Below are 24,031 nucleotides of genomic sequence, written 5' to 3'. Positions count from 1 at the left end.
AATTTAAATAGGGGAGAGGGGTGCTCTCGTAGATCACTTTTGTCTTGTAGAATGCTTAGAAACATTTAGAAGGCTCGGCAGGAGGTGATGTGATAAGTCAGAGTAGGGTGGCTATGAGGTGTAGCAGTGTTCAATTTTCAAATGGTTTTCAGTCCCAGGTTTGTGGCTCAGTAGCCATGTCACTTTGGATGACGCACTCAAGGAAGTGAAACAATTTATCTTATTACTTGAAGCAGTGATATACCGACTTCCCAGGACTTCTGTGGAGATCCAGTGAGATAACGTGTGCACAATGTGCAGCGTGGTCCCCAGCACACAGTCAGTGCTGAGGGAGTGCCAGTGAGAACTTTGTAGGTGAGGTTTGGGTGGTGTGACTCATTGACTGAGGAAATTGGGCCCTGAAGGAGGGGTCCCGTCACATCTGTGAGTGATGGGACTGAGCTGGGAGAGGCAGAGGGTGGAGTTGGTGGTGCCCTTGAAACATCTAAGTGCAGTGCCACAATCACAGAGGAGGTCTAGGCCCGGGCTGTGCATTTTCCTATAATCTCAATCCCTGAGGACGCCAAGGTATTGATCATTGAACGTGAAGACATACTTACAGGACAAGTGAATAGTAGTATCATCTCTGTCATCAAAGCTCACGTCTCTTTATTCATCACTCACTTTGCTAATTGGGTACTTACAGAGCTCAATTCACCATCCTCACCTGGGCTCAGGCTCCACAGAAAAGATCTTGTGAGTCTCCCTCTTTTCCAGAAGAAAACACATTTAGCTGGTAGACTTCTCTACTTCGCCAGACTTAGAATTTTAGTTTGTTGATTTAATTCTGTTTTCTGTTGGCCGTCTCCTGACAGGAGAGACATTTTACCTCATGGTCAGGTTTCAATTAGCTGTTACTGAGAACTGCTGATCTGATCCATAGTGTATTTTTTCTATTAACTTTGTAGAGTACTTATCATTTTTCTGTCTTTCCCCTTTAATTTTGTTTCCTCTTCAATGTTCTATCCTATTTGGGGCCTTATTTTATTTTTTAATTCAAAAATGTCTGTTAGCAGTTAAGAAAACAAAAGCAAATAAAAAATGCACATGATAGCTAGATTTAGAATATATCTAGTGTGTTTTCTGTCTCTGCAATGGAGGGTTCTAGAAACTCTTGAAAACCTTCATTACATAAGTTCCTTAAAATGCTGATTAAGAAATAAGACCTTCCTTCCTCATCTTTCAAGCTGCACAGCTAATTGTCAAGAAAGTGAGGGGAAATCCTCAGAAGCCAAGTCAACCAGAAAGCAGGGATTCTGGGAGATACGCGAGCCTTAGAAGCCCTGGGGGCCAGTTGGCTCCTGAACTGAGTTTCAGTTGCCTTGACAGGAGGGCAGGAGGTGAGCCCCAGGCCTCTCACACTGGGAGTTGGATGGCTGTTCTTATGTAAGGCCAAGCACATCCTGAGAATCCTGCTTTATAAAAGGGTGAATTAGAAAGAAAAGTAAAAAAGCATTCCTCAAGGCAAGGAAGTAAGGAAAGTCAATTTTTTTGGAAGCGGGGAAAAATAACATATCCAATGTAAGTATTTAGTTTAAATCTGTTCTGGCATGAGACTGACAACAAACTCCTGGCAGAAAATCACAGCTCCTCCCGGAAAGAGAAGTTGTGTTTTGAATGAATCAGTGGGCAGCCATTCCGAAAAAGGTCTCCAGAGTCTTCTGGATCAAGATACTGGACCCAAACACCTCCCTTCCATGGTCTCATTTAAATAACCAGAAAGGTTTTAAAGGAAAGAAGCCATAATCATAGTTCTATTTATTGACATTAATATATGCTAGGAATTCAGATGTGACTATGGAGTTGTCACCTCTTTTATGGACCTTACTTTCTATTTGACATAGTTGGGGAACTTGGTGGAGGGTGGTGTTAGACTGTTGCAATTAGCCAGGACAGGAGATTAAGAAAGCAGTGAAGGGCGGGTGACATTTTTAGCTGAGGACAGTCCTGTTCAGTTGGTTTGTAATTGCAGACTCGTTGAGTTGTCACTGGAGGGAATTGATCTTATGGAATTTGGACTTAACTCAGGCCTCTTCAGAATGGACAAGTGAACCTGGAGAAAGACAGTCAAATCTGTGCAGACATTAAAGTCCACGTGAACGTGCTGTATCCCTGAGCCAAATATAGGACAAGTAGGCAGCACTTCTTGAAGACAGAGGAGTGGTTTTTAAGGTTCTCCAAGAATGAAGCCCAGGGAACCGGGATGGCCAGTTGTCAAACTGTGACGTTGCTCTTTGGACGGTGTACCCACCGAGGTTATTGGCCGTTAATAGGTTTCCATTTCTCTTTAATGCATGACAGGTGATGAGGACGTGGGCATACACTTTTGACACCTTGTCAAAGTGACTGGGTACCTGCCTAGAAGGGCGGGCACAGCTACGGCTGCGCCATACATCTTGCCGCCCATCCCGTTCCCCGGCTCCGTGATCACGGCAGAGTGGTTCCTTGTTGAGCTGTCCGTCTCCTCTGTGACATCATAACCCAACAAATTACCGGAGCGTATTAGCTTGGCTTTGTTCTTTTCCATCCTTCCCTTCAAATGATGATGACTGATAATGGACCCAGTTACGTTTGCAGATGATTTACACGTAGTGCTGTCAATACAAACCTTGTAATCCCCACTGTGTGATCTAGAGAAGAAAGTTACATTCTTTCCAAATTGTTTTGATGCACTTATGTGGGAAAATGATGTACGTTTGAATATGTATTTCCTCTCTGAATCATCATGGCTACAGATGAATATTTGTAGACATGGAATGAGTTTACTGTATTTGAACTGTATGGTCCCCTAAATTCTCCCCAGCTTTTTAAAGTCATCACTGGAGTGCTACCTCCACAGTGTCCCAAAGCATCCACCACTGCCTGTTCTTCGGAAACTGTGAGTTTCCAAGTTGGAGAAGGCTGCTGGCTGTTGAGGCATTCTCTGGCACATCTCTGGCTGGCTGATGTGAGCTTAGCACACAAGACTTGGCAGACAGTATCTAACCATGGTCACGTCCATTTCTGGAACACTCATGGAGGATTTTACACCTATGCTAGTGGCATACGTTATTTCTTTTAGTTTTCAAAACAATCATAATTAGATTTTATCACCTGTATTAATAAGGAAACTGTCAAAGCGAGTGATGTGCAGACTTTGGACTGGAACACGGGTCTTTCTGATCCCTATCTCTGTTCCCTCCCCAGCCTATCCTTCCAAATGTCCAGGAGACTCTTCCTCAGTCTTGAGTTTCCCGCTGATGTTACCACTGTCTTTGTTTCTGGAGAGGAAAACAAGTCTAAACTTACTTTCCAGTTGGAAATGGAATGGAGAGTTAACGTTGGAAGCCGGGAGAGTCTGTCCTGTGATGAAACGGTCTCTGAGCCACTTCCATGGGGACGTCACGTCACTGTCTGGGCCCCTTGCACAGCCTGTGCACAGGTGATAAGCCAGATGTGCTGAGCAGTCCTACCGGACAGGGAAGTGCGTTGGAAATGAGTTTGGGTATTTGGTTTCATTACATATGTTCCTGAGGGCCTTGGCCTGGCACTTCAAATGGGACCACTCCCTGTCCCACAGACTCATGCTCTGGGCCGCTGCAGACCTAACGTGGCCTCAGCCTGAGGCTCAGGGCCCGTGGTGATGAGAAGCATTTTAGTCCAGGGTCTGCCGGAGGCTCTGACACTTCTGGGCCATGGGAATTTGTCCAGGATGATAATAAATCCTCCCCGAGATTCAGATTTCCTTGCCTGTGAGCTGGGGTAGTAATAGTTTCTGAAATGATTGTAATGATTCAGTAACGGGCACAGCGTGTGCTGGCAGGTAGCTTGTGTTTAAGGAGCAGAAGTCGCAGTCACTCTGTCAGCCTCTCACTGTGTGCTCTGTGCTTTGAGAGGTTGTGTGTTTGGTGAAAGTCCCGCCCAAACCCTAGGGTGTAGATGAACTGTTGTTCCTTTACTTTCCCGTCCTTTTCCTTTTTCCCTTCTCTGTGTCCCATGTTTAGGTAGCAGATTCCTCTGTTTCAGGGAATACGGAACTTTCTAGTAAAAGGAGAGGCGGAACGCGGAAAGGTGGGGCCCAGAGGGGGTCTGGAGCATCCGCACAGCGCTGCTTCCCTGCATTTCTGCATCCGGTCCCATCAGTGCATGAAGTCAGCCTTCCTCTTCCTTCCTGTGTCGTTCGGTCTCTGTTTTAAGGGAAAATTTTTTATGGGTCTTTTTTCAATTACATGTTTCGTTCAGATGCTTGTTGCTTTTCTCCCTGTGCTTCAGCATTCCTAGGAGAGAATTCAGCAGTGCAGCATCCTCTCCGAGCTCTATGAGTTGATCGGCTTCCACCGCAAGTCCGCCTTCTTCAAGCGGGTGGCCCCCGTGCAGCGCGCGGCCCCCGGCATCCTGGAGCCTGGAGGGAAGACCTGCTACCGACTCCTTCTGCAGACGCTTCCTGGCTACAGTCTGTCGCTGGATCTGCAGGACTTCAGCAAAGGTGTTGGAACTAAAACATTGCTTCAGTCCCATTAACCATGCCTGGTTTGGGCCCTGCTGTCCTGTCTCATCAGGGTGAATTCTGATTCGTTTAGAATAGGGCTCAGCAGACTTTTTCTGTCAAGGGCTTGGGAGTAAATATTTCAGGGTCTGCAAACCTCCTGATCTCTGGTGCAGCTGCTCAGCTCTGCTGTTCAGATGCCAGAGCATCCGGACATTCCACACACCCACAGAGCTTTATTAACAGCGGTGTCTGGGGCTGGATTCAGTGTATGAACTGCAGTTTGTCCCCACAGCCTCCTCACTATTGACGCCTGCACCAGAGCATGCATTTGCGACAATGGGTGAACCTGCACTGACACGTCATCATCACCCAGAGCCCATACTTGACACTAGGATTTACACTTGGTGGTGTGCACTCTGTGGGTTTGGACAGATGTGCAATGACATGTATCCACCGTCACAGCATCATACAGAGTAGTCTGTCTTAGTGACCTTAAAATGCTCCGTGCTGCACCTCATTCATTGCTCCTTCCCCTCTAGCCTCTGACAGCCACTGATCTTTTAGTCTCTGTGGTTTTCCCTTTCCCAGAACACCATACAGTTGGAATCAGACAGTTGCGGAACCTTCCCAGATTGGCTTCTTTCCCTTAGTAATATGCATTTAAGGTTCCTCCTTATCTTTCCATGCCTTGATAACTCATTTCATTTTAGCACCAAATAATAGTCCATTTTCTGGCTGGACCACAGTTAATCCATTCACCTACTGAAGAACAGCTTAGTTGCTTCTGAGTTCTGGTGATTATGAATAAAGCTGCTATTAACATCTGTATGCAGTTTTGTGTGTGGACATAAGTTTCCATTTCGTCGAGTAAACACCAAGGAGCACAGTTGCCGGATCATGTGTTAGGAGTACATTTAGTTTTGTAAAAAATTGCCAGACCGTCTTCCAAAGTATCTGGGCCATTTTACATTCCCACCAGCAATGCATGAGAATTCCTTATGCTCCACATCCTCACCAGCATTTGGTGCTGTCAGTGTTCAGAGTTTTGGCAGTTCTGACAGGTGTGCAGTGGTACCTCGCTGTTTCAGTCTGCATCCCCTTGATGACAGATGCTGTGGAGCATCTTTCCATAGACTTCTTTGGCATCTAGATTTTTTCTTTGATGAGATCTGTGTCAGGAATTTTGCTCATTTTTTAATCAGGTTGTTCATCCTTCTTGTTGAGTTTAAAGAGATTTTGGTATATTCTGGATATCAGCCCTTTATCAATGTGTCCCTGCCCTTCACCTGCAGCACCGGAGTTGTCCTTTGGGTCTCAGTGGAGTGTCAGCTCTTCAAAGAGGTTCCCTGTCTTCCCTCAGCCTAAATACTGTCCTTGTATTTTTCACTTTCATTGACTCATTTTGTTCTTTTTAAATAGCATTTCCCATAATTTGTAAGTATATTAAAAAAAAGGGCAATGATTGAACACCACCTCCCCACCAGGCTGTGTGCCATGTGAGAGCAGAGGCCCTGTCCCCACTCACCATTTCCCATGACAGCACATGGCACATGTCCATGTAAAAGTGTGTAACGTGGGGCCAAACCTGATGAGCAGCTATGATGACATGTGTTGGCTACCATTTATTGAGTAGACTTTGTTTCTGATGTAAATTATTAAATCACATGAATTAAACTTGTTTGTTTTGAAAAATAAAACAACAAAGCCCACCTCCATTTGATTGGTACTTTCTACTTAGCCTTCTGACACAGGAGGGGATGTTCACAATCATTTTCTGGAGGAGGTTGGGGAGGTAAAGTAAGAGAGTGAGATCAAATAAAGTAAAAATGATAACTATCAGTTGGCTTTATTTTCACTAAGACATAAAAGTTACTTTAAACCCTATCTCAGCTGTTGTTCTGTTGTTTTAAACATTTCTCATAGAATTAAATGGAAGCCCACTAAACCCTGAAAGGGAAATTGTGTGCTCAGGTCCTGAAAATTGTTTATGTCTATTTCTTGAAATGCACATTTTCCCTGCTGGTTAAAGAAATTCGAGGCGGGAACACAGCCGTGCGCTGTGTGTCTGCCGGCTTCACGGGCTGCTCACTGTCATTTTCATTTTCTTGTGTTGCAGTTTATGAAGGTTTTCCATGAGATATATTGCTCAGCCTTTTCCTGAATGAAGGATTGAATTTTCCACAGGAAATCTTATGAAAGAGAGTGGCAAGGCACATGGGTTTCCCAAAAAGGAATACTTGATGTAATAAACTCTCACTATGGTGAACCTTTTTTAATACAAGCGAGTTGAAAATTTTATCACTAGGTCATAGGCCACAAATTTGTCTTAAGAATAAAAAGATTCAAATTTTATAGAAGAAGCAGTTTGAATCAAGTAGAAATTATGATTTGTACAATAGTTGGTGTTAGAAATTATACTCAGTCTTCTCATAATTGCCTGTGGTAGGAACTGGATTATTATTTATTTATTAAAAAAAAAATCCACTAGGTGCTATTTGCCCCATTCTTGATGCAGCAGTGCTGAGGTTAGTTAAGTTGGGCCATTTAGGATTGTTAGCTAGGTTTCCCGGACATTGATTTCAGCCTCTTTATCTTTTTTACAATCTCTTCTTTTGTATCGGCCTTTGGTCTTTGACAACGTGGAAATACTGCACGGATCTGCCTTTCCCTTTTTTCTTGTCTTTGTGGGAAAAGATTTCTGAAAGACAAACTACTAGGATATTAAGGATTTTGTGTGGGGTAAGTTTGTTCAGTTCTAAGGTTTTCAATTAATACGTTTTAATACTTGCTATTCAGCTAATGACAGTAAAATTATAAACTAACTTAAGTATACATCAGTAAGTATAGTACAATCAGCCCATCACCCAGATAAAGGAATTCACAAACTTTTCCATATTTCCTTTATTCAGACCTTTGTTCTTTTATTTGTCCTTTGTTGAAGTATTTGACAGCAAATCCAAGAAGACATGTCATTTTACCCTATGTGCTCAAGTAGGCATGTCTGAAAAATGAGGGCCTTTTTTTGATCAGGTTTTTCCATTTGACCCATGTGCTCATTAAGTACCAGCTTTATCAGGCATCTCACTAGGCATTAGGGATCCTTGGGGCAATGAGACAGTCCTGGCTCCCAAGGAAGTTAAGGGCTGATGGAAGAAACCAACACAGGAGTTTGGGTGCCTCACTTAAGGTCCCTACTGGATGACACCAGTTGGACAAAATTTGTGCACAATACAGTAGGATTCACAAAAGGGACTGGTCAGACTTGCAGGGCAGGCCGTGAGAGAGGCGGTCAGCAGGGCTACAAGAGGAGGACTCATTTGATCAGAATCTGAAATCCTTTCTGCCAACCTTTCTACCAAGACCCCAGGGCCCATCACAAACAACCCTGTGCTGTAACTGTTTTTGATTCCAGTTACCACATCTCCTTCAGGAAGGATTTTAAGGTGGAAAATATTTAAAATCCGTAATTGTTGCCAGAAGGGACATAGAACAAAGAACATATAAACAGCACAAATGTCCATCAGCACATGACTGGATAAAGACGAGGTGATACATATATACAATGGAATACTACTCAGCCATAAAAGATGCCATTTGCAGCAACATGGATGGACCTGAAGATTGTCATTCTAAGTGAAGTGGGGTGGAAAGAGAAAGAAAAATGCCATATGACTTCATTTATGGGGAATCTAAAATTAATAGCAATAATAATAAGACCACAAATGAACTAACTACTGTTTTGATTTCTTGAATATATGCAAGCACATCTGACTGTCCTTTGTGATTGGATTACCATATTCTGTTTATTCTTTTGTAGATGTCCTTATTCCTCTGGTAACTAATTTTAAAAATCTAAAGCTCTAATCTCTTCTTAGAAACAATAATTAGTACATATATGTAAACTAAAAAATGCAGTATGCTCTATACATGTATTTACATGCAATATGTGTATGTGACGTTGAACTGTAAAAATTCTACCTGATAAAACTGAAAAAGGAAAAAAATAAAAAATTTATTTTAAAAAATCACCCCTCTTTAGATATTAAAACGTTCATTTCTGAGATTCTGTGAAAGACGGCATGGAAGTAGGTTTTTAAGATTTTCTCCTTGCTCCTCGGTGAGCAGCCTGGGCTGCACAGCTTGGCCGCCACAGGCGCCCAGGACTTGCCGGCTTGCTCCTCACTTGTTGGGAGGAAGATTAGCTGCTTCAGGAATATTTATGCTCTTAGAAGTTGCTGAAAACCCCACAGAGCTTCTGTTTACATGGAGTGTGTCTGTCAATATACCCCATTTTAGAAATTTGAACAGAAAATTTAAACCCAAGAACTGACAAGCACACGCTGCCCCAGCACGTGGTCAAAGCAGTGCTGCCACGGTGGCGTGTGTTGGTTCTAGAAAAAATGCACAATACACTCAAGAATGAGGGTGAACCCACAGATCTCATCTCAGCAATGCTATGAAGAGGTGGGACCCAAAGCCCCTAAAACAGTGCTGAAGTCCCCAGATGTCTCAGAACACACAGAGCCATGGGATCAAGAATCCAGTGTCTCACGGATCACCAGCTGTGGAGACCGCGTCCTGGGTCAGGAGGAGCAGAATTAGGGATAGAAGGCACACAGTCCTATTGACAGCAAAGCTTTAAAGGTTTTGAATTGACTGAAAGTTTGGCAAAGATTTGCATTTAGACTACTACATTTCCTCTCCTGGAGACGTTAGAAGGAAAACACTGATTAATAGATGATGATTGTAATGGATTAATTATGATACTGATGACATGGACTGCGAACACTAACCCTGCACTCAGTGTAGACTAAGCCTTTTATGTACACAATTCATTAGGTCTCCACACCCCTGCAACGTGTCATTAAGCACTCATACAACCATGAAACCAGTGACAATAAAACAGTCACAAGCCTTCCTCTCCAGCATGAGGTAGCAAAACCAGTAAGGGTTTTCAATGACAAAAGCCAAAATCATATATTTTTGGGAAAGAAAGCAAATGAAACACTGAAGAACAATAAACCAAAAGAGCAGATGGAATGGAAAATTTTATTGAAGAAAGCAATGATTGATTCAATTAAAACAGCTAATGTCCCTGGTATAATTGAACCATCAATCCAAATTTTTGGAAAAGTGGGTTGTGAAATTACTGTTTCATTTAACATTGGAATTCCTATTTGGACCAATTTGATATGCACCACTGGTGTGAGGTTAGATATTTAGGTAAATAACAATATTCCTATTTTTTAAGTTAACAGGAAACATAACACAGGACTCCAGATTTAGGGAGAGAATGCAAAAAACTACTATCATACTCCATCCAGTAAGGACAAGTGTCCCTGCGTCACCAAAGCAATGAGAATTTGCACAAAGAAAACACAGTTCTCCAATTGTGACAAATACGAGACCGTGAGCCATGAGTTACGACAACAAGCAACTGTTTAAATGCCATGGGCAAATTTTTTTTATCATCTTGAAAACATCACTGATGTTCTAGGTAAGAAAATAATTGTTTTACTAGCAAATCCAACTGTCACAGGGGTTTTTCCAAGTGAGAAGGTGATTCCAAAAAGTGCAGTAAAATGAGTAAAGATGATCTGCGCAGTGACAGAGATGGTCTTAGACTAACCAGCACCACGATTCCCGGTTTTACACTCGCTCTCTGCTCGTCACCTCTGACACAAGAACTCATCAAATGATTGTTTTTTCTTTAGGGAAAAAAAGATAAATAAAATCTAACTACAAGATGTGGTGTGTAAAACGGTAATGAAGTTTTCTAACCTTATAATGCAGCCAGTGTAATGTAGCACTTTTTTGGGCACTAGAATTTTTTAATTTATTTCTTTTATACCCTATTTCTGTCCTAAAGGAGACACTTAAAGTTTTCTACTTTATTCAACGTATCTTGTGAGGGTTGTGATATACACTGGTATGGCAGTTTTAAGAGATTCAAAATCGCCTCTGTGGTTGTGATCAGGAAAGACAAGGCTCCCTCACAGCTGCGACGGAGAAGGAATCCCCGGAGTCAGCCCCTGGGCAGCTTCCGAACCGCATTTGCTTGCACTTAGCACAGGACACCATCAGCAAGTGTAACTCTGACAAGGAGATATCCCCGGGGACATGGGAGGTGCTCTAACATTCTGAAGCCACTTGTTTCCCAGTTAGGTAAGGCTTGGAAAAATAGTTTATTAGAAGTGACTCCCTTTGTTTGTTCCTTTTGTCCTGAGAGGTCACTAATTAGCATAGAATATAAAATACCCCATAATATAAGAATTTAGACACCACATCTTTCCATCAACCTGTCTATTTGTTTATCATATTTATAGTTAGGTTACATTTTCTATGACGTTCACTTCCGGGCACCAGAAAAGAAAGGTTACAAAATATTTATTATAAATAGGGGGGAGTGGGTCTAAGGGTTAAAAACCACTCCTGCTAACAATAAAAACCATATAATAATTTTAATCTCAGTTGCATCAGACCTTCCAGAATTACTCCTTTAATTTCACTGTTAAAACAGTAATGGAATCTCTGTTCTTCCAAGACTCGGGCCTGATCGCCACCCATCCAGACATCTGTCTGTGGGTCCCTACTTGTCCTCGAGGCCCCCGAACACACCTTATGGGGTGAACTTTCTTCAGTGTCCCTACTGTAGGGGAAACCTGGAAGTCCCAGGCACTATACAGGATTCACACCTACCTGCAAAAATCAAAGTCATGTGACTGAAACGGGACAACCCAGGTGGTGTGATAGGGCTGAAATCTCACCAAAAAACAGCTTTGGGGGCCTAACCCATGCCCTCCAGCTCCTAACATGAAGAAGGACAGGGAGTCCCAATTAGCCACGAGACTGGGGGGCTTCATTACTCCATGAATAAATGATTTGTGCCAGTGCCACCTTTAGACAGGGAATCCCAGAACCCAAACTTGGAAGCACCCCATCCCCTCCCCTCTGAACAAATATTCTCTCAAGACACGTAGTGAGAGATGGGAGCCCCGATGAGCTCTGGAATAAGATGCAATCTGAAAGACTGCTGGTGACAAATGGTGTGGAGCTCGGGCAGCCCCCAGGGCCACCAGGCCTTCTGGTACCACTCATGCCCACACTTCCATCCACAACAGTTTCTTCAGGACCCTTACGCACACATAACCATCACACAAAAATGATTGCTTAGACATATTTTAAGAGAAATAACATGAGAATGCCAAATTCAAGACAAGTCAGAATCAAGACCCCAGAGTATTTACTGAATGAGATCTCACGTGTGCTCCACAGTGAGCTTTAAACCCTTAGGACACAGTCATGGGACAGTAGGCATTTTCTTTCTTTCCTCCAAGTTGGCTTTACTGCAGAACTCCTTAGACACAGGAAGACTCTGGATCCCACCTCTACTACTTACACAAAGGGCTCATCTCACCATTTGGAGTGGGATCAGCGATGGTGCGACCGGCTCCAATGTGCGCACTCCCGTGCCCAGCTCCCCGAGGAGCAGAGCTCCCCCCACAGTAGCAGAGACCCCCAGGAGCAGAGCGCCCCCCACGGGCACTGCAGTGCCTGCAAGAATCAGGTGTCTGATGAGTGAGCCTGGGGCGGGCAAGTCAGGAAGCAAGCACCGCTTCCTCACACTCTGCAGGTGATCTCTGTGTCATCTTGAATAAATACAGTCAGCATTAAAGATGTTTGGCAAGAGGGTAAAAGGTAAGGCCTCCCCAAATCTCCTAGCATTCCTTTAGTGGGAGTCCTGTTAGAACACATGGTGACAAGAGACGCTGGCTTTACATGCGCACGTTGCCCTCAGGGCTGCAGGGGAGGCCACGATGCTGCCTCCGCCCCACCTACTGCCTTCATCCTGCAGACCTCACAGGGGCCGCTGACTCGTTTCTCTGACTTTCTCTCCTTGGTATTGCTGCTCTTCCAGCTTTTAAGAGCTCATAAGAACCTCACCAGAAAATCTTTAACAATGAAAGCAAATCAAATGAAATCAACCACAGAAACACACTGCCTTCATCATTACTTTACATTTTAGGAAGAAATTCTTGAAGACGACTCCCTGACCTGAAGGGATGGATGGAGGAGGAAAGAAAAGAAGACAAGCATTTTTGGCCCACAAAAAATGAAAGGTAACCAGATGGTGGCTAGTTTTCATTGCACCACTCTGCCCGCCCCAATTTCACATGCCCCTCCCAACTCAACTCATCAGAAATCGACTGAAGGAGACGGCTTTGCAAATTTATTGGAAGCCAAAGAAATCGCTCCAGAAACAGTCTCCCAAACCCAGCGAGAACACTGTAAACTGACCAGTGCCAGGATCTGAATACTAAAACACACAGATTCAAACTCCGACACCCTCCCTGGTGGGTGTACTTACCGTGCAGGTGTTGCCGTGAAATTTGTCAGCATCCAACATATAAAAATGAATGGGACACCAGTTTTCAACATCACAGTCCCTCTGAAACAACTGGTAGTCAATTAGCGTTTGTCGGCAGCAAAAGTCGATTTTCTCCCCTGCACGTGGAGATCAACACACAGAAGAGACTGATGATCCCCGCTGCGAGTGTAGCTAAGTGTGTCTAAGCAAACTGGCTCCATCAGCCTCCTGATGAGCAGGGGAGTGTGTGAGCCGCGGGGATCTGCAGACTAATGGCCGGGCAAGGAGGGCGCTTCCTTACTTTGGGGAGAAAAACGCGGAAGCAGCACTCGCTGTAAATAAATTCTAATTAAAATTTCAGGTGCAGTTACTGCAGCGTAACCCACGGCAATAGATGAGGCTCCCTCCGCGCTGTCCAGTCATGTGAACCAGGCTCATTATTGTACCTGTGTGTTTGGTTTAGCAAGTGAATCATGTCTGTTTTCTGGAAATTACATGAGGGTGGAAAACCTTCCAAACATGTTCATTTATTTGCTGTGGAATTTGTTTAATCCTCTTAAGAACATTTACAATGACAATCTTCTTAAATAAGCATCTTTGCCCGAGAGACATTTCCAGGCACATGCGCCGAAACCTAGGATAACCCAGAAGCAAAATCAAATCCGTTTCAGCTGCACAGCACCACAGAATGCGTCCAGTTTGCGAGTCAAGGATTTTTTTCTCCACACCGTTTTACTCTTCTGCCCAAATTAATCAGCCTCTGCTTCTCTTGTATAGTGAGTATCGTATGACTCATCTTCTCTGCCTGTAAAATGGAAATGGGAGATAATTCTACCCAATAAAATGTCATAGAACTAACCACCAAAATTATATATATTAAAAAAAAAAGCCAGGGCTTTATGATGTCCAGGGTTTGAATCATTTATTTAATGTGTCAATTGTTACAAGAATAAACTTTTCTAAATGTAAAACCTCCTCAGAAATCTTCAAGTACTTTTCAAGAAAAATACCACAGAAAATTTCTGAAAAGTATTTAAAGGAAAATCATTTTTAACTGAATCATATTCTAGGCACACTGAATACATTCTGTTTAGAGAACTCCTACTTTTTTTTAATAAATGACCTATAAAAATATACCCAGCATTAATCAGTAAATCTTCATTCCTTATTTTTAAAATTCTTAAGGCATGCTATTTTTCTTAAATCAAATGAGGAGGTATTCTCAAGCCAATGGACAACGGAATTACCTAAGAGGACACTATAAAGCAGCAAGAGCAACTAGCACTTTGCCAAGCATTCTGCCTGAGAGTCACTCGTACCATCTAATTTTGACCTGACCACTTGGAAGTGAGCCCCATCAGCCCATTTAACACATGAAGAAACTGAGGCTCTAGGTGGTCATGTTTCCAGTACTTGATGGAGCCAGGATCCAAACCCGGATCTTTGTCTATAGATCCTGTGCCTTTACCAGATCACACTTAACATTTCTCACTCTTCAAATGCACTCAGTCCCCGAGGTAACACACCTTCCTTGCTTTTCTGAGAGTTTTAGGAAGTACTGAATTACAAGGACTAAGAAGTCATTTGTGTGGGCTAATTTTTTATTTTCTGATTTTCCTGAATCAGCTCAGGCTGAATTCATACTACTTACGAGGAGAAGTCCTGAGGCAGAGGAGAGAGGGGAAGATAAGACAGACATAAACAATTTCAAGAGATCCAATTCATCAAGGAAGCAAAGTATTAAATAAACCACTTCAGCTACACGCTTGTCAATAAACCTTGGTGTCTCTGTCTCAGCCTGAAGGAGGGTAAGCCCTCCAACCCATCTGCCTTCCAGCCACTTACCCTGGATGATCTTGGTTCCCTCACCTGTGACACGTGTGTTCTCCAGGGAATCTTTGTAGAGATTAAATGATAAAAATATATGCAAAGGGGATACTTATTTGTTAGACAGTAGGCACTAAACAAATAATAAAATTATTTTATTTCATGAAAATGGGAGGTAGGTCTCCCAATTAAACATTCCTGATAGAATCCCAACAAGGACTTTAATTTATCTGCCAGAAATTGTAAAATAACTTTTCTTTTTTAAAGGCTGTATCCATTCTCCCTACTTTTTACCAATCCTGGCTGTTATCCTGAAAATCTATTCCCAGAACTTGGCATCCATCTCCCATATTTAAATCCTTAAAGTTTGAAATTATGATGAAGCTTGGGCACATAAAGATTCACACCATAATTCACAGAATAAACAAAGACCACAGGAACAGGGCCACTTCCAGACCCCATGTGCTCAGGACAGTCTCCAAACTTCATAAAATCAGATGCATGCTGTTTGAACAGAAAGAAAATTGAATGTGATCAAGGAGGCTGACATAGAGCACTGGCCAGCTCACGAGACGACTCCTTCACCCCTCATCTGACTTAAGTCATCTAACAGTTATCAGTTGACCTCTAACTAAAAGTAAAACAGGGGTAGGGTTGGAAAGTAACATTTTTTCCTACAATATATACATATTGTCAACTAAAAGTTGGCACTTGTCATCTGCCTCTGATTTGATTAAGTCATGAGCCGCTGCAGCTGCTGACCTTGAACACCCTCTGAAAGTAGTTCAGGGTGGAGATCAGGAATGGGGCGCTCTGTGCTCTGGGAAAATGGGCAGAAAATCTTTCAGATAGTTAGACATTTTCAGGAAATTTTATGAGCCCAAATTCTTGCATCTCCTCCTATCTAGAAAAGCACTAAAATCATTAACAGAGACACCTGTTCCTCGAATAGCAGCAGCCTCTGACTTAACGTATACTTGACTGCACGTCAGCATTCAATGAAATCTCATATAATGCTGAACTCCCCCTCAAATTCAGAGCAGTTCCTCCGAGCTCTCTGAGATGCTGACACCTGGGCTCTGGTCCTCATTTTGCCCCAGATAAAACTTAACCCACAACTCTCACGTTGTGTGTTTTAACGACAGTACCACAAAAATTAAGCTTACATACTTGGACTCATAGTAAACTTTCAGTATCAAACATTTCTTGACTTAAATTACTTTTTAAAAGTAAATAATTATTCCATTTTTTAAATATAGCATCTTTAAATATAAAGTAACAGATATTTGTGAATCTTAGGAAAATATATTCTGGAAAAATTTTTAGCTAATTAATAAAAAAGCTATTGTGTGGAGTTATAGAAATTCAGAAGTGGAAAAGAATAGTATTGTAACTCAACTTCTTGTTTTAATTGCAGAGATCCCGAGGCCTCAATAGACACATAAATTTGCCTGATTTTATACACTGTCCTTTAACAGAAAGCCTAGAACTAAGATCCTGGTCTTTGAGAAACCAAGACTTGCTCTGCTTGTGCAGGGCTGAATCTGATGAAATTGAGTGGTGAGAAATAACCAGAATGTGGGGGGCTGGGCGAGGCAGTGGAGGAAAGGAGGGTCTCACCTGGTCGTGGGTGAGAAATAGGCTCCCACAGTGCTGGTGTGATGGGCATCCCCCAAGTGCCTGAAAACTACTATTTAGCACACCTGCCACCGAAACGCACACAAGCTGTTTAACTAGAAGGCTGACCAGGAGGCTTTCTCAGTGACACAACAAGCTATTTTCACGTTAACTCTACAACTACAGGAAGAGAAAGAATAGAAAGCTGATATTAATTATTAATAATTTACACCAATAGCCAAGGAATTTCCAGGAGAAATATAAAGACTTGTTGGAAGTTTCATTATGTGAACTTACTGCCAATTCAATTGTCTTAAAAGTTGTTCTATAAATTATATTGTCCTTTGCTGTTAAAAATCACATTTGAAAGAAATAATGTTTCTTAACGGTGTTTCTGGAATTTTCTTCTATTTCCTAACACCAAATCTCAGAGCTTTAAAGAAATGGAGGGTTGGAATTTTGTCCACTCTTCTCTAGGCAATTTGTTGTTCCTTCAAAGAACAAGGGGGGAATCACACAGAAAAGCATTTGAGCATCAGGCTGCTTACATTTCCTCTGGAAGTCTTGGAAAATAACGTGGAAATGAACAGCAGGACAGCAACCTGGCGGGAGGGTCACTGGCTAGAAGGTGAGAACAAATGTGTTCTCCAACGTGCTCTGGTAGCCACTAGTTTAAATGAACCGAGCAATTGTTCAAGCATACACGCACCTCTACGTGAAAATCTCAACCGTTACCAACCGCTCAGTGCAGCCCAAAGCAATGGGCGGACTGAAGAGGCCCCCGGCGGCTCATCGTGGTGTCTTACACCATGTGCAGGATGATCGGTTCCTCCCCGCGCACTCCCTCCCCTCCCCTCGAGGGAGAAGGCTGGTCCTGAGTTGAGCTTACCTCATAGCAAGCTGTCTCTCAGCCCTCTGTCTAAAGCAAGATAAAAGCAGGAAAGCTACCTGGGACTTTACAGAACCACCCCAAAAGGGAACTGAAGCACCTTTCTTCCCTCCTCTCTGCTGCCTGGAATGTGGACCTGATGGTTGACCCTCAGGCAGCCACTTTGGGCCATCAGGTTGATGGGCTGAAGATAACAGGCATCTTGTTCTCTGACCCAGGGGCCATCATGCAAACCAGCCCTGGGCTACCGATTGCTTGACTTCTTTATGTAAGAGGGAAATACAATTTTAGCATGTTTAAGCCACTGCTGTTATCTGGGGAACTAGGTGTTGTGCATTGCCATGGTAAGACCTAATAATAAAGTTCAATATTCACCAAAAACTCTTTACCAAATAGTTAATAAATGATAAAGAGATCTTGATTTTTGTTTTAATGCTATGAAATGTAAATCAAGTTACAGCATATGCCAGTAAAACAAGACACTGTGGAGATAAACAAAACAGAGTTTGTAGAACAGAGACCCAAAGCATCCTCCTCTCCAAGGCACAGAAGGACAGCAGTGACTCTACGTGCCAAGGATGGAGTCACATGGGCTCCCTGTTTTCCTTGTCTTGGGTTATGTTTTGTTTCCAGCCTTGGGAAAAATGGATAAGACTGCTGGTCAAATCATTTCAGGAGCAGCTTCCATCATGTAGAACCCCAGTCTCTTCCTTTCCTCTGCCTCCTGGAATGTTCTGACACAATATCAGTCCAGCCTTCTAAATTGAGCAAATGGGGCTCAATCAATCTGCTTTTAGACAGAGTTAAAAATAGACATTAAAAAGCATAACTAGGAAATCTTATCGTCCAGAGGTCATTGCACAGATGAAATAGGAGAATATCTGTGAATCACTCTGTAAACACTAAGTACAATACAAACAATATTAGTACTGATTCTATGTTAGATTCATCAATAAAGGAATACAGAACCCTTTCTTACCAGAAGGAAAAGGTGCTTTGTAATTTTCTGTCACTTTAATTCTTCAAAAGTTTCTATAAAATTGATGTCTTTAAAAAAATCAATGCACATTAGGGACTAATTTTAAATCCTTCACATCCCCCGGTTTAACACATATCAAGAATGTTACCATTTCTAGATATTTTATTTAGGAAAGCCTTTGGTATACATGTGGCACAGAGCACGGCAAATTGTCAGTATCACTCAGGATAGGAAAACCATGTTGGATACCCGAACTTGAGGACATGAAGGAGATGCCTGACATGTCCCACTGACCTTTCAAGCTATTCTTTTGCAAACACTTGTTTCTTCTTGGTCCAGAACAGACACGCATTTGTTGATGTGAGACCCTTTAAGTGAAAAGGTCAACCCATCATTGCCACTTTAGAGACTGAAATCTTACCCTCCTCATCCATGTGGACATAGCATCCTTACTGATTCCGAACATGAAAAATGACAATTGATGACATCTCAGGATGCTCCAATGCAGAGGTCCTCTGCTGCAGTGAGGAGGAAAGAGTCGTGTGCTTCAAGATGTACTTAGTGTATTTAGCTCACTTGGCAAGACACGGCAACTTGTCTAAGCTAAATCTTAAAAGTGGCGAATAGAGACAACATCCATGGCAAAGGGCATTCGGAGGCTAATTCCTTGGCCTCACTTCAACGCTTCTCAAGAGCCGTGGGCAATACCTTGAGAAAGGCAGCAACGTGGTACCCAAGTCTTCAAAAAGCTGCACCTCCACTAGTTGACAGTAAAGCAAGTGTCATCTGGCTCAACAGATCTCCCTGTGTCTCTACAGTGTATGGCTACATTTTCTTAATTTTCTCGGTTGGGGGACACTCCATTTTTGAAAATCCCCCTCCCTGCAGTAGAAGTTCTTAGTTTCCCAATCAAAATGCAGGCTTGAAGGGGGGATAACAGAGCTGATAAAACATATATCACTATTTATTCCTTGATATATTATTGGCACATGGGCTAAAAATCTTTGGGTCAGTTGGACATCAAGATCATATCTAATTTACACAATTGTCAACTGTCATTTTACTACCAGCTCCTGAAACACTCACGTGGTCACTAGGTTTTTTTTTCCTTCCCTTGACACTGGATTTGATGATTTCTAACAAGACACAATAGATTTTTGAAAAGAAATCTGGTTCACCTTTTGCTTTTAAACTAAATTTGTGTACCTGACCCTGACTTCACTCTAACATTCACAAAAAGCTATCCAAGGACACCCACTTTTGACATCATCTCTAGATGTCTCGAATACACTGCTGAGCTGATTCTTCCAGATCATTAAAATATATATGCACATTATGCTGTGGTCCTCTTCAATTTGTGGTGTTTTCAGTAATCATTACCTCTTTGGATACTTTATTACACATTTAACATTTCTTTATCCAATTCAGTTACATTAGTATATAAGATTTCAAAAGAACTGGTTTCTCAAAATGATGATATTTAACATCTATGGCCTTTTCTTAATGAAGTAATTCTATAAGGCTGTCAAGGACAGCAGTGGAAGTTGTGTGTGGTGATTGCTGCTTCAGAGTCTCCGGTCCTGCCCCATGATCTTGCAGGTGTTTACGCATCCTTGTGAATGTCAACACATCAGTCTATTAGGAGCTGAAATTAAACTACCTGGATGTTAATTTTTCTTTTAAAAACAATAAACTCAATTTACCCTACTAATTCTTTATTGTTTCTCATACTGAGGCTCACCACTTTTCCTAATATATATGTTTGGTGGGGAGGGGGCACAGCCCTGAAAGCCTGCAGACAGCACCCACTCTATAAGATTAACCAGAGGTGGCCGTGGATGTTGTGTGATTCAGCCACTGAGCACGAGCACCTGCTGTCCCTCCAACTGTTCTGCCTCCATTGCTGACAGTCCTGAAGGTCACTGCCTCTTGTAAAATTCTACAACATTACAGTTCATATATTTTTAAAAGGTATCAAATTGTGAAAGTCGTCTATTGATTGTGTAAAATGGGGGGTACTTGCCTTTGCTCATTTCAGGCTAAACTAAGTCCAGAAGGACACACACACACACACACACACACACACACACACACAAACACACACACTCAGTTCTGAGTGCCCCCAAAGAAAAGTTTGAAAGTCTTCGGGACAGTGGTGGCACTCAAACCTTTGGAATTTTGAGCTCTGTGAAAGTATCACTTATTCAGAAATTAAGCATTATAGATCTAGACCAACAGAATCAGGGTCCTCCACAAGTTACTTACCAGAGATTTTTTAAAGAAACTATCTTCCCTAAAATCCAATGATAAATCAAATATCCATGGAAAGAATATAGATCAGTAATATCAAGCAACAATTTCTACACTAATGCTGATTAGCCATCAGCCCAAACCAAAGGACATAGAAATAAGACACCTGGAGATAAAGAGATGGAAGAGAGGTGTTAAAAAGCAAGAATATAAAAGAAGTAATGGCCCTATGGAAACCTGCTCATTTTTTTGAAATACTTGGTTAAAGGAACTCACTCTTGAGGATTGGTAATGCACCAAGAGGAAATCTAGCAGGGAAAAGAAGCAGAAGCAGGTCTCAGTTTTCTCCGAGGCTGATCCTAAATGAAAAAAAATTTCCTTGGCTTCCACAATACACAACCTGCATTGATGTCTAAGCAGAAGAGTGAGGATGAGAGAAAACCGAATATGTGTGGAAGCCTCCCTTCACCAACACTGCTGGAAAAACAGAATTGTGGTGTTGGGGCACTGCCCGACCGATATATATAACAGCAGGAATAAGCTCTAACTAGGTATCTGAGCGAAAAATGCTTTTAGCTTTAAATCTACTCAAGTAAACATGCAGAGAAATCATGGTAAGTGCTTGAGATTTAGCCTTGCTGTTTAGGTGAGACAAAGGAATTCTTCTACACTTTTTCCATTTTGGAAACATATGTGAGTGGAAGCCAACTTTCACCTAGGTTTTTGAGAACCCAGTTTCTGGTCTCGGGGAATTACGGTACTTACTTATATAAGGTGAGGCACAAGCTCCAGTTGGCTTTTCCATTCCAAAGAGCTTTTACTTGAAACCAGCTTTCAGAATCATGCTGAGAAATCAGAGTTAGTGTTTCTATATGTCACTCCACCTTTTATGCTGTATGAAAGAACTCCACACCACATGCTCAATTTTTAGATAATGTATGAGTTTGGAAGCTGTCCTTCAACTAGCTAATTGGGAACCCACAGTTTCTGGGGTAGGGAAACTACGCTACATACATATCTATGGGGATGCATTAGTACCAAAACGGTTTTTCACTGCAAACCGTGTTTACTTGCAACCGGCTCTGAAAAACACACTGAGAAATCAGAGTAAGTGTTTCTGTATGTCACTTAACCGTCAATGCTGGACGAAAGAACGCCTCTCCACATGATAACTTCTGACATTTGAATGTGTGTTGGAGGTGTCCTTCACCTTACTTGTTGGAAACCCAGAGTTTCTGGTCTAGGGGAACTAAGCTACTTACATATGTAACCGGAGGCAGTCGCTCCAACGCGGTTTTCCTAAGCAAACCACTTTTACTTTGAAACCAGCGTTAGTAAACACGCTGAGAATTCAGAGAATGTGTTTCTACATGTCACTCTGCCTTTTATGATGGATGAAAGAACGCCACTCCAAATGCTCTATTTTCAAATCTGTATATGTATGGAAGCCTTCTTTCACCTATTTGTTGGGAACCATAGTTTCAGGACTAGGGGAACTACGCTGCTTTCTTATATTTGGGGACGTCCTAGCACCAACTCTCATTTCCACTGCACACCGCTTTACTTGAAACCGGCTTTGAGAAACATGCTGAGAAATCAGAGATAGTGTTTCAGTATGTCACTTAACCTTCAATGCAGGATGAAAGAACGCCTCTCCACATGCTCACTTATGACAGCTGGATGAGTGTTGGGGACGTCCTTCACTTAAAATGTTGGAAAACAAGATTTTCTGGTCTAAGGGTACTACGCTGCTTACATATCTAAGAGGAGGCTCTCGCTCCAAAGTGGTTTTCCACAGCAAACTACTCTTCCTTAGAAACTGGCATTAGGAAACATGCTGAGAATTCAGAGTAAGTATTTCTGTATGTCACTTAACCTTCAATGCTGGATGAAAGAACGCCTTTCCACAAGATCACTTCTGACACTTGAATTTGTGTTGGAGACGTCCTTCTCCTAACCTGTTGGAAAACCAGAGCTTCTGGAAAACGGGAACTACCCAATTTACATATCAAAGCGGAGGAACTCGATTCAAAGCAGTTTACCAAAGCAAAGTGATTTTTCTTTCAAACCAGCGTTTCACAGTAAACATAAAAGGCAGAGTGAAATGTACAAACACGTTCTCTGATTTCTCAGTATGTTTCTTAAACCCGGTTTCAAGTAAAAGCGGTTTGCAGTGAAAAACTGAGTTCGTGCTAGTACGTCCCCATATATATGAAAGCAGCGAAGTTTACCTTGGACTGAAAATCTGGGTTTCCAACAAGCTAGGTGAAAGGTGGCTTCCACACTCCTATATTCCTGAAAATTGAGCATGTGGAGAGGCGTTCCTTTATCCAGCATAAAAGGCAGAGGGACTTCTAGACACACATTCTCTGATTTCTGACCGTGTTTCTTATGCCGGTTTCAATGTAAAAGCGGTTTGATCTGGAAAACGAAGTTGGAGCGAAAGCCCCCCCTTACAAATGTAAGTAGCGTAGTTACCCTATACAAGAAACTCTGGGGTTCCAACAAGTTAGGTGAAGGACAGCTCCAAGAGAAATTCAGATGTCAAAAGTGAGCTTGTGGAGAGGCTTCTTTCATCCAGCCTTGAAGGTTAAGTTACATACAGAAACAAGTACTCTGATTTCTCAGCATGTTTCTCAAAGCCGGTTTCAAGTAAAAGCCGATTGCAGTGAAAAATCGAGTTCATGCTAATACTTCCCCATATATTGGAAAGCAGCGTAATTTACCTTGGAATGAAACACTGGGTTTCCAAAAACTTAGGTGAAGAACGGCTTTCAAACTCGTACAGATCTGATAATTGAGCATGTTGAGAGGCGTTCCTTCATGCAGCATAAAAGGCAGAGGTATTCTAGACACAAATTCTCTGATTTGTAAGCATGTTTCCTAACGCCTTTTTCAATGTAAAAGCGATTTAGTGTGGAAAACCACGTTGGAGCGAGTGTCTCCCCTTAGATATGTAAGTAGCGTAGTTCCCCTGTACCAGAAACTATGGATTTCCAACAAGTTAGCTGAAGGACGGCTCCAATGCAAACTCAGATATCAGAATTGAGCTTGTGGAGAGACGTTCTTTCATCCAGCATTGAAGGTTAAGTGACATACAGAAATAATTACTCTGATTTCTCAGCATGTTTCTCAAAGCCGATTTCAAGTAAAGGCGATTTGCAGTTTAAAATTGAGTTAGTACTATTACATCCCGATATATATGGAAGCAGCTTAGTTTGCCTTGGACTGAAACTCTGGGTTTCCAACAAGCTAGGTGAATTACAGCTTCCAAACTCATAGAGTTATGAAAATTGAGCATGTTGAGAGGAGTTCCTTCATGCAGAATAAAATGCAGAGGTATTACAGACACACATTCTCTAAAATTTCAGCATGTTTCCTAACGCCGTTTTCAATGTAAAAGCGATTTAGTGTGGAAAACCACGTTGGAGTGAGCGCCTGCCCTTAGATACGTAAGTAGCTCAGTTCCCCTACAACAGAACCTCTGGTTTTCAAACAAGTTAAGTGAAGGTCGTCTCCAAAACAAATTTAGATGTCAGAAGTAAGCCTGTGGAGAGGAGTTTTTTCATCCAGCATTGAAGGTTAAGTGATATA

General features: G+C 42.2%; 2 long non-coding RNA genes across 3 annotated transcripts in view; both read left to right on the top strand.

The window, feature by feature from the left end:
* Window positions 1–4,404, top strand: part of LOC135318886 (uncharacterized) — a 33,216-nt gene extending 28,812 nt beyond the window's left edge. The window contains exon 6 of the long non-coding RNA XR_010377287.1: window positions 4,291–4,404. This is a non-coding gene — a long non-coding RNA (uncharacterized LOC135318886). The remainder of the gene's footprint in view (window positions 1–4,290) is intronic.
* A 7-nt stretch (window positions 4,405–4,411) lies between these two features.
* On the top strand, window positions 4,412–13,775 carry LOC135318884 (uncharacterized). 2 transcript variants are annotated; one of them, XR_010377283.1, is made up of 4 exons: window positions 4,412–4,504; window positions 9,759–10,004; window positions 12,534–12,627; window positions 13,237–13,775. It is a non-coding gene; the product is annotated as an uncharacterized LOC135318884 (long non-coding RNA). The 2 variants fall into 2 exon arrangements; XR_010377282.1 differs by having other exon boundaries at window positions 12,534–13,774.
* Window positions 13,776–24,031: the final 10,256 nt, after the last annotated feature.

This window comes from Camelus dromedarius, chromosome 22 (assembly GCF_036321535.1).
Source record: "Camelus dromedarius isolate mCamDro1 chromosome 22, mCamDro1.pat, whole genome shotgun sequence".
Classification (NCBI taxonomy): Eukaryota; Metazoa; Chordata; class Mammalia; order Artiodactyla; family Camelidae; genus Camelus; species Camelus dromedarius.
The sequence above is the reverse complement of the archived record's forward strand: the minus strand, read 5'-3'. Positions and strand labels throughout refer to the sequence as shown.